The sequence below is a fragment of the Phasianus colchicus genome, chromosome 9 (assembly GCF_987193195.1).
Source record: "Phasianus colchicus chromosome 9, bPhaCol1.hap1.1, whole genome shotgun sequence".
In the NCBI taxonomy this organism is placed as follows: domain Eukaryota; kingdom Metazoa; phylum Chordata; class Aves; order Galliformes; family Phasianidae; genus Phasianus; species Phasianus colchicus.
This window is the reverse complement of record NC_143444.1, coordinates 26,318,066-26,334,605: the sequence shown is the minus strand read 5'-3', so window position 1 is coordinate 26,334,605 and position 16,540 is coordinate 26,318,066. Positions and strand designations below refer to the sequence as shown.

The 16,540-nt window shown below is 37.8% G+C and overlaps 1 long non-coding RNA gene across 1 annotated transcript in view; it reads left to right on the top strand.

Annotated features, from left to right (window-relative positions):
• LOC149916885 (uncharacterized) overlaps nucleotides 1-12,143 on the top strand; it is a 42,533-nt gene extending 30,390 nt beyond the window's left edge. Inside the window, exons 2-3 of the long non-coding RNA XR_016468975.1 lie at nucleotides 2,685-2,819; nucleotides 11,378-12,143. This is a non-coding gene — a long non-coding RNA (uncharacterized LOC149916885). The remainder of the gene's footprint in view (nucleotides 1-2,684; nucleotides 2,820-11,377) is intronic.
• The last annotated feature ends 4,397 nt before the right edge of the window (nucleotides 12,144-16,540 follow it).

Below are 16,540 nucleotides of genomic sequence, written 5' to 3'. Positions count from 1 at the left end.
ACATTGATGAACTGCTAAATGTCAGAGAATGGGTTTATTTCTATTAATTTCTACAGAATTCCCTCTTCTGTCATCATCTGAGAATGAAATCTAGCCGTTACTTTTTATGAGAATAACAATAAATTGAGTCTTTTAAAATTCGAGCCAGTAGATGTCAGCAGTTCCTTTTCAAACAGCTCTGGGAATGCAGCAGTAAGTGAACTGACTTGTTCGCATCCAAACTTATATGATATAAAATATTTGCCCCCCAAACCAGAAGCTGGATAAAATATAGCCAGCAAATGAGCACGAACAGCCTCCTCCTAGCTGCTTGTGAAAGTGGCATTAAGAAATGCAGAGAAATTCTTGGCAGCTATAAAATATTAAATATACTCTTTTAATGATTATATATAAAGATAATCTTTGATGAGGCCATTGCATGACACACTTCTATGAATGTTAAAACTCTGGCATATTTTTTTCTAAATGTGAGGGCTGTCTCTTACGTGGTTATTTTTTAGCACAAGAAGTGCAGCAGTCCTGCTGTGTGTTACAGCTGATGGATGAGGTGGCAGGTGTTGGCCTGCAGTTGGATATATATTTTGTTCATACCTAATTTAGAAGAATATGAGTTGTTGTCTTTTAATGACAACATTTTAAAATTTGATATTTCTTTTTTTTTTTTTAGGAGTGTGGAGGTTTTATTAAATGGTTCTTTTCTGTTCCTCTGTAAATCAAGATCAGTTTCTCCAAAATCGGTAGCCACTGTAAAAGCAGCACAGGGGGATAAAAATAAAGCAGATAATGCCCTTGTTGCTAGCTTTTGGCCTGTGTTGTTAGCTGTGCTTAAATTAACATCCTTATCCTGGTCCACTCCTTTGACCTTGAGCCAATATCAAAAGGGTTTGCAAAGCTTTCTGAAGCGATTTCATTTCTTTTCGTTTCTGAGTCAGCAGGGGGAGCTCACACCCATTTGGTTCAATTAGTCAAATATTGGTTATTAAAGATGCTCTAAACTAGGCCATTTTATTTACACACGCACGCACACCCACCCACACACCTCCTTGTATCGATGTATATGGAATTCGCAGAGCTTATAATCTACACCTTAGCAGACTGTTTAAAAAGTCTCATTACCATATTTACCATATCCTCATCATAAATACCAGTTCTTACTAAAAAGAAGGGTCAGATGAACGAATGTTTAAAAACAGAACTATAAAACGATTCTCTTTTATTATCTCAAGGTGGGTGGAGGGCAAGAAGGTTTCCCTACAGCTCTACAGAGCTGATGCTCAGCTGAAGAAATGCTGTGAGGGAGCCTGGATCTCTAAGGCAGCTGGATGCTTTGGCAGCAGTCATTAAGAAAGGAGTTAAAACTAGGCTGTTGTCAGTTCTTTAACACGAGAAGAGTAACATTTTTTTCTCTTAAATTTATTGGGAAAAGACACAGTCTGATTCATCTGACTGCCTTTGTGCAAAGCTGCTTCATTTTTATGCTGTGTGAATAAAAAGTAGACTTTGTATGTTCACAATATTTTCTAGAATATCATTTGGATATGTTAGTGCAAGTCAGAGAGTCTGTGGAAGTTCTTTCCTACTGCAGCTTTGTGCTAAATGCTCTCACTTTATTAAATTATGCATATACTCCTGATATTTAGAGGAGTAGAATTATTGTATGTAAGAGAAAGATGATTTTATGTCCAGATCATGAGAAATTTTAGCGAACTAAAAAAATAATAATTATTATTGGTAGCAGGGGACAGTGAAGTGACTTGCCCAAGGTCACGGAGCAGTAAGACAACAGGGCTGGGCATAGACACCCTATCTCCTCCAGTTTCTGTGTGATGCCATGTCTGTGCTTTGGGCAAGCAGAGAGATTTTCTATTTTCTGATGGTCTTTAAGTTTTCAGATGTTCATTAAGGTATCATGTATTATTTCCCCAGATACTTTTTCATTGTAACTGAGAATGTTTTAACTTGTTGATTGTATTGATTTTTGATGTGGAAATAGCAGACTGCTCCATTTCAAACTAAATTTCAAGGCCATGAGGATTAGAATGTTAGAATGGAAAAGCCACTTAGCTCAACACTCTTGTTCCTTTTATTTTTATCTCGCTTAGGCATAGAAAGAGCCTGAGAGGTCCTATCCCTATCTTCTCTATCCTGGATGGAATCCCAATTACTTTAGCTTCTGGAAGAATTAGGAGGAAAAAGCAAACGTCATCTGTGATATAAGCAGATATGTAGCTGGCTGTGCTGGTGCTAGCGATATCTGAGAACACAGCAAGCACATTCAGCCTCCACATTCAGCAATATTCTGGCAGATGCTGCTGCACCACTTCGAAGTCCTCTCTGAGTCAGTGACAAATGGTGACTGTCCCTCTGATGGTCCTTTTGGTACCTTGCTAGGCTACAGCAGCTAGAAGTGCTCTGCATTTTTCTCAACTCTCAATGCATTTCTGGATCCTCTATCACCACCTACATTTCTGTGTTGTTATTGTTGTTATTTATTATTGTTGTATTTTTTATTCTGAATCTGTAGTCCTAAACTAGGATTAGGACTTTCAGAAATTGTCCTTAAATACTTTCCTACAGCATGATGCATAATTCTGCCATTTAATATGGATTTCTTGTTTGGGTCAGCTGCTCCTAGTCCTATTTCCTCACAGTCATCTACATTTGATGTACATTTCCCTTTACAGGCCCAGTCATCTCCCTCAAGTAAGTCATTCCCTGATCATGACAGGCACGAGCCAACACTCTGCGACAATGTTCTCATTGTTTGCAGTGAATTTGGAGCCTGATGCTAAGGATGAAAGCCTTTGTCAGCTGTGCAGGTTAGTGAGCAGCTTTCATGGAGACCTTGGATTCCTGGGTGGAGGGGGAGAAAACACTTGCTACTGTCATCTTGGTGCATTTCTGTATCACTGCTCACACTCTGCTATAGTGTGAGCTATAGAAGCTGCAGTGTTTTTATTTAATTTCTTTTTTTTTTTTTCTTTTGAGGCTTTTGCAGTAGCCTTTCCACACACCCCTTTCTTGAATCCACAGGAAGAATCACTGGTGTAAACACAGAGCTTTGCTCTGTGTGTTTGCAGGTTACCCCAAGTAGCAGAGCTATTGCTGCTCTGCTGTGCTTCTGGAGCTCTCAGCCTGCGGAGGGCAGTGTTTTTCAGCTATAAATTTGGTCCAGATCTAAAATGTGGAAGGAGTGTGTGGCAAGTGCGTAACTGGCTCCAGTTCTTCCAATCTCCAGCTGCTTCCAATGAACCTGTGAGGATGGAGAGGGTTTTATTTTTTCACTGTAGAGCAGAGTGAAGGAGTGTGGCAGGTGAAGGAGCAACTGTGGCTAGTATAGGCATATATATTCTTTTCTTTATTCAGTTTGTGTAATTTTAATACATTGCCATGGCATTTAAAATGCAGAGTTAGGGGAAAAAAGAAAAAAAGTGGTAGTGGTGAGGACTTGAGGACTGTACCATTTACGTTCCCCCTCCTTCCCAATACCCATCAGCAAATTGTTAAACCACTGAGTTGCTGGCAGCTGTGGTGTGGCAAAATGATGCTGTTTAGGGTAGCTCTCTCTTTGGCACAGGACTGAACGGTATTGGGGAAGACATGAAATTAAAAAGAGCTCGTTTAAAATTGACTGCTGATTACTCACTTCCATAAATACATTGGAACACAAGAAATTTATTGCACTTGGACATATTTGCAAGCTGCTTTTTGGAAATGGACACAAATACACTCTGAGTAATTCACTTTTGCTTCTTGATTGGCAGGCAATCTCTCTGTGGTTCTACTGAAAAACAAGGCTAGATTTTTCAGTAGGATGGATGTCAGAGCGTTGTTTTCATTCTTTCTATAATGGTTAAGAAAATTTGAAAATACAAGAGAACTAAAGAGAGATTTATTCCACTGTAAAATGCAAAACTGTAGTACTTTTCAACAAATGAGGAGTATAGAAGATGGTGGTCTGGATGCTGACTGAGCAGACTGAATTTTCATAAGCAATCTGAGTGAGAAAAGTGTAGCAATACAGACTAAAATAGTCTAGATAAAATTCCTTCTTGACTATTAAGTGGAAGAAGTAGATATCTATAAAATGAAGACATAACATTTCAAATCCTTATATAGAAGTTCTGAACAAAGAGATTAAGATCTAAGCAAAATGGACAAACAACAGAACCACAGGGTAAGAAGTCTGGAGGGTTTTTTTTTTTCCTTCCCCTAAAAGTGATGCCATTCTTTTCGAATGTACCAACAAAAAATTGACCACAGGCAGGAAATGAAAGAAGTTATCTATGAATAGTGTGTATAAAATACTCTAAAATAAAAGAAGCTAACCAAATTAGAGAATGATGTGAAGCCTTCTGATATCAAACAAGGCATCATCTAAAAACAAAACCTAACACAGGTCTATAATAGACCACACTGTAGTTTAAAAATTCTTTTTTAATTGCCTCAAGAGCAGAAAAGAAAGCCCAAATTGATGCTTTCCCACTGCCATATTCTTATCTACTTTGTAATTACATGGGATAGCTAAAATCCTTTGTTTTCTTTTTTTTTTTAAATACTACATCAAATTTCTTTTGTGCTTATATAAAATTGTATAAAAATTATTAAGACCTGAATGTAATTTTTATAATACCTGGAAATTAGGTATAATCTCTATAGGGTACATACATAGCTGTACGTAGCTGGTATGGATCTCTAAATGAGGGCAAAGAAGTCTGAGTGTTAAGGACAAAGTCACACAAGTCGTGCAGGCAGTGACAGAACTGGGAACAGAACAAGTGGAGCTGCATGCTCAGTCCTTTTGCACTTGGAACAAACTGTTCCACTTACAGGCAGGGGAGGAGGCTGCTACTGAAGTGGCTTACTAGAAGTTATAGGCACTGAGTGCAACTCTGCTAACAACAGAAAAAGTTGGTGTTTTACCTATTCCATGTGTGAAGAGGTTTCATTTAGAAAGCTCTCTCTCTGATTTCATCCATGTTTCTCTCCTCTGAGGGAAAGTAAAGGTGGGAATGATCTGTCCTATAGCTGCCATGAGCCTGAAAGAAAATTCATTTATTCAGTGCAGCAGGTACCTTTTCAAAGCTCTGTTAAAACACAGAAGTAGAGAAGATACATTTCTACCAGATTTCAGGGACATCATGTGATATTTATTAATGACTTAAAAATTTGCTTCTTCCTCGATGTGATTTAAAGTGTTTGTGCAATTGAAGTTTTAAAATTTGTTTTAAATCTTCTGCAAATTGTGACTCCAACAGCAAATTTGTTTTCCATTTGACCTGTAATGTCAGATATCATTGCACTGAGTCATACGCTGCATCCAAGCAAGAAGACAAATTCTGGCTCCTTATTTTTCATTGACATTGTTTAAATGCAATAATTTTCAGCAGCTCTGTGATGCTGTTTGTAATATTGAATGATATTTGAGAGATAACTCAGCTCAGTATCTCACATCCTGTTAGATCCCATGTGAATTAGACAGTTTCACACTGCAGCCAAAAGAAATGTAAAAGTAACGTAATGCACTATACAAAAACCGAAGAGAAAACAGGATTTTCTTCAGCCCTGTGGTAAAAATGTTATTGTATAGGCATGAGTGTAGATACCTGCATTTTACAGACTGGGAAACTAAGGCATGCTGGAATTGTTTGCTGAAGATCTCAGTGAGTTAGACCAGAAGAGAAGTTGCGCCTCCCAGTGCCTCCTCCAACCACTGGTACCTGTAGCTCTTTGTAATGGTTTGGATAGGCATGTGACCATTTATGATTCGCCCTTGGTATAAGCATGAATCTCAATGATTGAAGTTCAATATTTTAGTCCTCGTTATGCCTTTGGCAGGCTGTGTGTCACGTGACAGAGCACTTCACTTCTATCGAAGTCATTTTTTTCTATCTGTTATAAGCTGCAGTTAATAATGGTTACCCAGTGTCATGACATGTTTGAATTACTTAGAAAAAAATCTGAAACAAATGCCAGGTGGTATTACTAATTGTTAGGCTTTTATTTTAATTATTGCATGGATATTCTCAAGCTAAGAGAAAAATGCACTTCTGTTAACAGAATAAAGCGAATGGGAAAAGGTTTGTTGCAATTTGACAGATTAAAGGTGCGTTGCTAAAATGATGTGGTAGCCGACTATTCTAAGCTATTACAGCTTAGGATGTTTATGTATAAGTATATAAATTACAACATTACAGAAACCTTGAATTTCATGTAATCTACCTATGATCTTCCATTCAAATGAAAATGAAGACTAAGGCAGGAAAAAATACAGATTTATTGTACCTTTTTTCCTAGATTTCATTCTATCTTCAGGAAAGCTGAGTCAATGGCAAGAACTACAAAAACAGTTGCATGCTATCAGTTATATCATATAATATTGAAGAGATTAGAGAACAGACAAAAATGATTCCTTGCTGAAGGATAAATACTCTTGATCTGCCAAGACAGTGCTTCATTTGCTTTCTAGCCTTAGGAATTGACTCCTAATAGGAAAAAATGTATTGTTCTATTTTTTATACCTGTTTGTGAACTATTGTATTAGTAATTAAACTGATCATCATACTAACACATCTGAAAGAAGTAGGAGGTTGGTACCTGGGAGCAAGACTAGGATATTCAGGTCAGTTCAGTAGCTACAGTGGTAGGATCTGTACAATGAGAATCAGGTCCTATTTATAAGTACCTAACCATTCTGGGACTGAAGTGAATCAGTTGTTTTCACTGAAAGAAAAAGCCTGTGCATACGTCAGTTAACTCTGGAAATTTGCATCCCAAAATCTCCTTGGCTCATAGGTCTACTATTGGTCTTTTAAAAGTACTGCATAAAGCAAGTAAGTGACGTGCTTTTCCTATAGTACATTGAAAAGTTGATAGTCATATTCACCTATACTTAAGAAGCAATTTGTCGCAACAAAGAAGGAAATTGTAGTGATACTCTTTCTGAGTAGTTTCTGGGGTGGAAAAAAGGCTTTTCCAACTTTTATAGAGAGATTTGCACTTTTCCTCATTGCTCAGTAGTTTTGCGTGTACCAAAGAAGAGGATTCCGCGGCTTCTGATATCAGTTTCACCAGAGCAAGTTGTTCAGAATGAGAAAGAAGAGTGTCAGTGGACTTGCACGCTTTCTTCAGTGAGCATAAACAGAAGTGAGCCCTTGACAGTAATTTGAGAGTGATGGTTAATGTCTCTGATGATGGTATGAGGCTGACCGACCAATACTGTAATTGTGTGACTCTGACTTGTTTCTGGATTATTTTCTAAATGTCATTAAAGGATTACTGGGGCTTCTTGTGCCTACATTCTGCTGGAAGCTTCTGTGAGATGTTTTCTTAGTGAAAGTTTGAAGCTTCTTAACTATTCTGCTATTGTCTAGAGTGCTGATTGTGTTCACCTGAGATGTTCACTGAGCAGATGAGTGAATTCTCAGAAAAGAGGAGGACTCAATGCTTCAGTGAGAGCAGCATTTCATTGCAAGGGGAATGAGAGAAAGATAGTCCAAAAGAGAGGAAAGGGGAGAGCAGGCAAAACACTCAAACAGGAGACCTTTCAATAGTAAGGTCTCACTGAGCTTTGAAGACAAAGAAGGGGCTCTGCTGAACACGTAGAATTTCAGACAGGGACCTGAACTGATAAGACCCTGCTTGCAGCTCTAACTTATCCAGTCTTAATTTCCTCGGAGACAGCTAGCAAGATAGAAATGTATCTGAAGCAATGACAGCAGTGATCTGTGGTGTTTGGTGCCAGGGTCCAGTACTATCAAGGTCAATGTCTGCATGAAGTTATCCATCCTATAAATTCAAATTTTCTGGAGGCAGCTTTAACTTGCATGTTTGTCTTTTATACTTGTATATACATATTACCTACATATGTTCACCAAAATATGCTTACATACATATGCGTATTCCTTCTTAGTGTTTCTGGACATAGAACTTCCATTGCTGATGTGTCTATTTTCTTCCCCTCACTTCTTTGCCCCATTCCCTGCACCTTTGGGACTGTGTTCACCTTGCTTTCAGAATGGCAGAACTGTGCTCGTGTTGCTGTTGCTTGTGCTTGGAGAGAAGTCTGGTGGACAAGTTCTACTTAACATAGAGACAATCTCCTATGATGCACTGTGTATGCTTTGAATGACGTTGTCTCTCTGGTTTTAGGAAATATGTGATAAAATATAGCAGTAGTGAGAAAATGGTCCAAGAGCAGCACGTTCTGAAATGACCTGCTCTACCATTTAAAAATTGCCTTTAGTGTGGTTGATGGTAGTATTTCAAAGGCAGTAGTTGATAGCAAATAGGAAGAAAAGCAACAGTGAATTAAAGAAGATTTGAAAAGATAAAAATGGTAATTTATAGGTGAGAAAGTCTGATTAGAGATGTTGTTACTTTTTAGTTAATGAAATGACCTATCTAGTCAAATTGGATAATTCTCGTAGCGAGATATTTTTTCTTTATTGCAGATTAGCAGAACCTCTCTCTTTCCTCAGTGAAAATGAAATGGCAATTTTAGCATTCTTAATTGGTTTGGTTCTTTTCCACAGTAACAAGTGAACTGAAAAAATACTGCTTATGAACAGGTTATGAACTTAAGTCTAAAATCCATGCGCTGTCTGCATCAAATAAAAAAGTGGCTAATGAAACAGTCTTCAGTTTCTAATTTCACAGAGAGCTGATGTTGCTTTAAGGTGTAGTTCCTGCACAGAATGCATGCAGTGAATGAATATTAGTAATGAGAAGCAGAGTTAATTTGTGGTTGAATGGTGTGTCTGTACTCGGAGTGACAGAATGCGTAGCCAAAGCTATATATTATACCAAATTCCACTGAAAGCAGTAGTAGAAGTGTAGGAAAATGTTAAAAGGACCTCTTTTTATTCCCAGACAAATCTGCAGGTGAATTAGAGATAATGTATAGAATGCTTGCGGTGATTCATAACCAAGTTACGCACACTAGAATAGGGAGTATTAACAGTAAATTTTTAATACAGTGACTTAATGCATGCTGGGAGAGGGTGAATTAAGCAAATTAAACGGTAGGTGCCAAATGGGTATTATTTAAGTACAGCAAAGTTTGTCTGAAATTGAACCAAGATGAAAACCCACAAGATTTTTGCAGTCCAGCTGTTGCTCCTGGTGATGTGTACAGGTGCCTCTAGCTGGACTCCTGTAAGTTTCCTTCTGGTTCTCAGTGCATGTAGCTCGTTTCTCTGATGTTTTCCAAAATTCATGGCAGAAATGATCTCCTCCATCATCTGAAGTGCTTTGCTCCTCATGGACTTTTTTTCTTTTGCACCCAGTACTGAAGTTAATTCCCCTTATTTCTCCTGTTACCCTCTACCAGCTCTGCCTCTCTGTTACAACACTTAAAAATTCATATGAAGATCTGATATCTTTGTCCATTTTTTTTTCTCTTTTCCAACCCCACGCATTCCTTATTACATTCCTTTCAGCAGATCAGTCATCTCATCAAAAAACAGGAGATTTCTAGCAATTGGTTCTCCTTACATTTCTATCTTGCAAACGTAAACAAATGATTAAACTACACTCAGATGTACAAAGTAACTATGGGATTTCTGGAGCACAGCATGTATTTGGTACCTTTTTGTCAGACAAAACTTGACCCTTTGAGTCAAGATTTGTTTCCTTGAAAAGAAGATGTTTGAAATTGGAATGCTTTGGTTACATAATGTCTGCTCCCAGTGGTTTGTCCTCAGAACTACTCAGTTCACTGCTGTGTGACAGTTCTTCACTAGCTCAGGTTGTAGGGAGCTATATTGGTGATTCTGAAAAATGAATTCAATTTCTGTCAACAGAAGGAATAAATGTGCATCTGTGCAGGTAGTCATGGATTACTGCATTGTCACAAGCCATTATGGGAATGTAGATATGGTAAACTTGAGAGAGAGAGCTGTCATCATGAACTGGTAGAGAGTAAGTAGTCACACAACCATCTATTGTCTGCAGTGCTCTGACAGGCTGGCACATTTTTTTTGTGGAATAAAACTACACTTCTCTAACCTTCACTGCACCTCTCTAACCTCAAAATGCTGATAGGCCAGCTATGAAGGTAGATTGTTTCCTTTCTAGCAGTAGTGTCAGCTACATATTCTGGATTCCTCCTACACTCTGGCAGTAAGACTCAGCTTTGTTGTATTTTATCCTCTTTTGTTTTGATATAAAATGAATAGATGGATACTACTACTTATTCTGAAATATGTCCATAGCAATGTTAAAGTTTATTAATTCCATCTTGTTGCTTAAAATACCCACACAGCCATGGGAAGTGAAAAGAAAGCTTGAATCAATCCAATGTTTTTGTAAGTGGATTTGTTTTTCTTCCTGTGATATGGTGGAGGTGTTGTCAAGGTATCTGATTTATGGATTTTAGTAACTTAGGGACAACTCATCACTTTCCTAATTTAAACAGCTAAGAAAAAGTTGACCTGTCTGCTAAAAAGTGTTTTTTTCCTTTTGGCATGAATTCCAGAAAGCACTGCAGCTTTTCTAGGGACTGGCTGATGAAATGTTCTGCACAGTATAGTAATAAATATAGCAAAGGAGAAAAGAAAAGGAAAGCACACATCCTTTAAAACACAATTGTTCCTACCTTTCATTTTGAGTCTCTTTTGGCCATATATATGAGTGAAGCCATCCCAGGTCCATTCCTGTAAAGCTGATGTAATTAACTGATGTAAAACCAACCCTTATCTAGATACTGGTTCTGTAATTCCTAAAGGTGTGTTTTTTTTTTTTTTTTTTTTTTTTTTTTAACATGAAAAAGTAATTAAGATAATAAAAAATACAGTGGAAATGTCTTTTGTTGCTGTTGTCTGCAGCAGCACCCATCTCAGGTATAGAATCAAGAGCTGTGCTTGGGCTGCTGCAAATCATACGAGTGAAAACAGACTTTGAGAGCAAAGTATTCACTGTTTTTGTTCAGTGTAGCTCCTGACCTCAGTTGCCACTGCAGACCCTTATAAATAATCCTGATATATTTGCGTTCTATAACTTCCTAGAAATTTAAAAGTATTTGGAAAAGAATGCCGGTATGTTTGCTCATATCTGAGAGCTGCAGTTTTTAAAAGCCTTAAGGAAATCATGCAAATTTGAGCAATAAGTTTTAAAATCCCTCTATCTCAAGTCCAAACTGAGACACACGGAATAAATGACTTTTAGAGTCATGCTGTGTCTAGCACAGGGTTTTGGAAAGCCTTGAGTTGTTTTTTATGAAAAAGTTGCTAAATGGAGTTAAACATAATAAACATAAACCCAGAGAACTCTGAGTTGCTCTGATTGAAAATAGTTGCCCTGTAACGTGACAGTCACTTTTGTGTGCAACATCCTAGCATGCCTGATTGTTCTTTGCTCTTTCTTATATTCTTTTTAGAACATTAGAACCTGATCTTTTGGAAAATGCTATTTCCATCCGTGCTTGAACAGCAGCAAGCAAAACTGGAGTTAAAGCGAGGAACATATGGGGTAGACTAGCACAAACACTGACAACAAAGATTGAGAGACTTCTCCCCTGATTTTGATTTATAAGGTCAAGTCTGCCTCATGCCTCCATTTTGGAACTGGGGATACAGTGACAAGACCACGTAGACAGCGATGGCTCCAGTCCTGCTACACAGTGCTGTTATGAGCAGAGGCCATCAGTGCTGTCAGCGAGCACCATTTGCCTGCGCTAAATTTGCTGCTAAAAGAATGAACCCACTATTGATCCATATGGATCTGTGCTGCAACTGGAGAGCTATACGTTCAGCGTATGAACTTTCCTTGCGCTTTCCTCACTTTGGTAATGATTAGCGATGAGGGGCAAAAAAAGAACAGTGTGAAGGATGTCCGTGTCTCAGAAGAATCTAACTGAATCAACATTAGTTTTCTTCCTGTTGTCTCCCCTGACGCACAGGTCTATTACGGTGGTGATTGATGCCTCTGAACTTGGATTTTTTGCTAAGTCACAGTGTCTGTTGAGTGTGAAGGATTAAATCATGACCTTAACAGGTAGAATGGTCTCTCTTTTATAGTGCTTTTTTAACCTTGGAGGTGTGGTACAGAAATGTGGTGCTGGTGTCTTAAGCATGGACCACTTCCAAGCACATTAAATCAGTTTTTAAAATATTTATTGTGAATTGCAATAAATAAATTGATTGGTTTCTAACAGTACTTTTGGGGAAAAAAAGAGAGAAACTCAGCAATCTGAGCATGGCTGAGAAAACTCATGGCTAAAAGTTTGTGGAGAAAATACTCAAGTGCTCACATTGTTGCTTTTAACTTATCTGTGTAAAATAGAGTGAAATAGAGTTAAATTGGTGAGCGCTGTGTGAGCACTATGTGAACTATGCAGAGACAATGATTATCATGACTTCAGTAATCATGGATGCTACTGTGCGAAGATTTGGTCAGTTATATTCTAATCATTTAAAGACATTTTTTTTTTATTTGAAGCTTTAGACTCAAATATTTTTTATTTTCAGTTTGGGTGGCAAGAGGGTTGCTGCAAATATTTATAACAAATCACCCCTACCAGAGGACACATTAAGTCTTGCAGCATAACAAAACTGAATTACCATGAAATAAACTTTCTTAATTAAACCAATTAAATTTCTTCCCAGTATGTAATTTAGAAACTCTGATAAACCCTGGTTGAAAAGGTTTGTTCTAGCCTTAAGCTGGCCTAAGAAAGAGTGAACATCTGGCCTGTATATGAAAGGCCTATTTAGGCCTTAGGCAGTGTGCAAAACATTAGCTTCTGTCCATGGCATTGAATACTTTGCGTGGCCCCAGGGCTTTGCTAAAGGACAGTGGTATCATTAGGACACAATCATGTTTATGGAATACATTGCAGCTAAGATAAGTGAGTCCTCAGACTTCACTGCAGCACTTAAAGCTGAATGAGAAATATTTCTGCTTCTTCACATTGTAGTTGTAATTCTACCAAAATAGATGCATAAAAAAAAAAAAAACAAAACTTAAATGCTTTCTGAATGTTGATATTGGCAAGCAGCATGACATTTTATGAAACAGTTTTCACATTCCTTTTCTATTTCCTTTTCTATTTCACATTTCAATATTTTTTCAGGTATCAGTATCCATAAGGAGTATTGCTAGCAATATTAAAAGATCATTTTTAAGGCTACCATATAGAAATGATGCCTACACCTCTTCTGTTACATGGTAATCTGTATTGGTTATCAATAAGAAAGAAATAATCCAAGTATTTAATACGGCTGGAGGAAAAATAAAGAAAACATAATGTGGCAAAACTATGATAGCTACACTCTAAAATATTTTGGTTGGCTAAACTCAAGGCTTTAATTTTGGAAAGCTAGCAAGTTTACCCAAGTTTGAAGAAAGACATGAACTGTAAGCCCAGAAGATGTCATTTGTACTTTTTCTCCTGAGCTCTTTTCCCAAATAGGAGACTTCAGGAAATTATGTTGAAGACAGCCTTCCCTTTTCTGGTCTTTCAACTAGTTTGGGTTGATATTTGCAGTAAAGGCACCCTGTTTCTTATTTAAAACCACACTGGAAACATAGTCCTCAGATAACTAACACCTCTGATAGCTCACAAAGACTGCAGTCGAATTAAAAGTAAACAGGCACTGAGCTGGAGAGAGTTGCAGCTGAATCATATGAGGTGTTTTGTTTTAGAAATATGTAAAATGCTGTTATACATCTGAAAATGTAATAATTCTGTTTTGTATCTGGATGCAACTGTAATTACTGGCTAGGCCTGTGTTTAAGGATCTTGTAGTTGCCTCTCATTTTCCTTATGTAATAGTAAAGATCAACCAGTTGGTCTGTGAGATGAAGCCATCATGAATCAAGCAGGATTTGTTACTTGAGGGCTTCTGCTTTGAAGTCATGTTCTTGGTCTCTTTACAAGAGATTTAATCCATTTTGTTTAAGGGCACAATAAGAGCATCTTCTATTCAGTTTGTTTTCTGTCCCTTTTCTTCTGAGTTTTCATTGTTCAAATATAAATGGGATTGGTAGGGTTGGAGTTCTGTTCCTTTATTAAAGGAAGTGTGAAGAAATGCAAGCTGGGAAGAGCTTCCTCTCTACCCAGAAAAAGGAAAAAAAAGGAGGAAAAGTAAGAAGAAAAAAAAAAAGGAAGGAGGGGGGAGAGAGCAAGAATCTGTTGAGGGCTTTTGAAAGAAGCTGACGCTTTCATGCTTGTTTAGGAACAGTTTTGTCAAGAGAGGAAACTTTAAGGTAAAAGCAGGGGCACTTGAAAATATGCTGTCATCTAAGATTGAAACACAATGTGACAACCAGTAGCCTGCTGCCTTAGGAAGAAGACACAGTGCCTCAAAAACACAGTATTTATACATGGAAATGCAGCGTTCACAATTTATTCTCAGAAGAGTCACATATACGTGCACAAAATCTTGCTTGGTGAGAGAGAGAAACAGCCCTTCCAGAGGGCTAGAGTCTTGCTTATTAGGATGCAGTATTACTGCAAAAAAACCTGTCATTGTGCCAGAAATATTTCAGAGAGCTGCTACCATGGTCTCTTCTTCGCTAATCGGGTGATGGAAGGGATGAATGTCCTTCTCTCAATAAATCTGTGATACGTTTGATGAGGAATTAGTCTAGATTCTACAAACTTATGCTGGTGTTACAACCACGGAAGTGCTGAAATGCATAATGCCTGGCACTGCCAGAGCTGATGAATGATTTGCAAGTATCTTTCAATAATACTCAAATTTAAAACTACTGGCTTATCACTGTTTCTCAGCATGGAAAAATCATCATCTTGCTTACAACGAGCCCCTCCCTCTTTATTTCAGCCTGTTAAGTTTAACAAATGCCTGAGAAGAATATTGTTGCAAAGTCTAAAACTATTCCTGATGTTAACTTGACATTTCTTAACATAAAAAGGATTTGTTTTTCACCAGCCTGTATTTTTTCTCACCAAATCTTATCAGTGATTTCCCTCAACAAAACCAAGATCAGTTTTTTTGCTATGTCTTATTTTCTTTTTTTATTTTAGGCTAGTCCCGCTTGGAGGTAAGCAGAAGCAAATGTATCACAAATTCTTCTGTGGTTTACATTATGGATTATTTCACAACTGTCTTTGAAAATGTTGCATTCATTTATTAGTGTTGTGTCAGAAAGCTATTTAAACATTATGAAAGAATTGCTTTATCATGGAAAGAAATCATCCAACATGTATTTGTTTCACCGACCAAATTATTATAGGCAACCTCATGGATCATAAAATAATTGGATACTATCTAATTAAGTGTTGGATTTTGATTCCTTCTTCTGATTCCTTTCTTTTGCCTTAAGAACCTTCTGTGAAACACATTTGATGAATGAGTTAAAGCTGACATGCAGACATCTTAAAATAAGGACAGACACCTGAAATGATGGTAAAAATAATTTTTATGGAGATACCTCAAAGAGAAGAGGAAATCTGTATTCAAAGGGTAAGGGATCCTAACAGGTGCGTGGTAACATGGCTTGCTTAAACTAGGAACACTGCTTATCCATGCCATATGCCCCTTAGCAATTTTCTCTAGCCCTACTGCCTTGGGCTTGCCTTCAGTTTTTCTGATTTCTGGCTGCTGCTGACTTCTTTACTCATTGTTAAGAAAGACATCCTTTACCATTTTCTTTTCTTGAACTGCTTGTGCTTGTTGTATGTTTTTATATGGCTCCATTACTGACTGCTTCCAACCCTAATTTCTAAAATTACCATGCAGTGAAGAATTATTTAAACTGCATCACTGGGGAGTTTCACGCAGAGGGAAAAGGCAGATGTACCCAGTAACCTAATTCCCACCAAGGTGTCTTTTGATAAGGCCACGAGAGAGCCAGGAACTCTTGTTGCAAATTTCTCATCTGCAATTGCACCCAGGCTCAGGGCTGAGTTCTGATGGGCTTTTACCAAGATCTTAACTGTCCAGACTTCCACATCCAGCCTGCCTGATCTTTCCACATCATTCTTCAGTCTTAACATCCCAGCTTTCCTTGGCACTTAGCGTTCATTGTTAGTGACTGCTCCTGACTGCACTCAGCAACACATTCCTCCTTTAGTTCCCCCTTCCCACACTTATTTTTGAATTATTTTGCCACTATTTTATTTTGTCTGCTTTCTCTCTGGATGGTCTTGTCCAGTCATATAATTTTACCTGCTGTCTTTATATAGCTGAAATGCAGTTCTGTTCCTCTGCTTCTGACTGGTCTCCATCCAATCCCATCTTCTTGTTTCTCTCTCTGACAATTGCTCCTGGGTATTATGCCATCAGCTTAAACTTAATTGTATGCCTTTCTTTCTCCATCTTCTCCTTGCATGTCATTGTCGACAATGACAATATTGACACCATCACTGTGACTTGCAACCTGAGGCAGGTTTTTTTCTCGGTGATTCTGTTTTCTTCTGTGCTGCAACAGACAAGTCCTGTAGAGAAACAATTACAACTAACAAACACAGAAAACTATCTGAAAGCTGTGAGTCTGCTGACATGATGTAGAAGAAAACAGTGCTGTTGTACCACTTTTAAATTTAAGGAGATTATGCCTGTAGCAACTAAGGTAA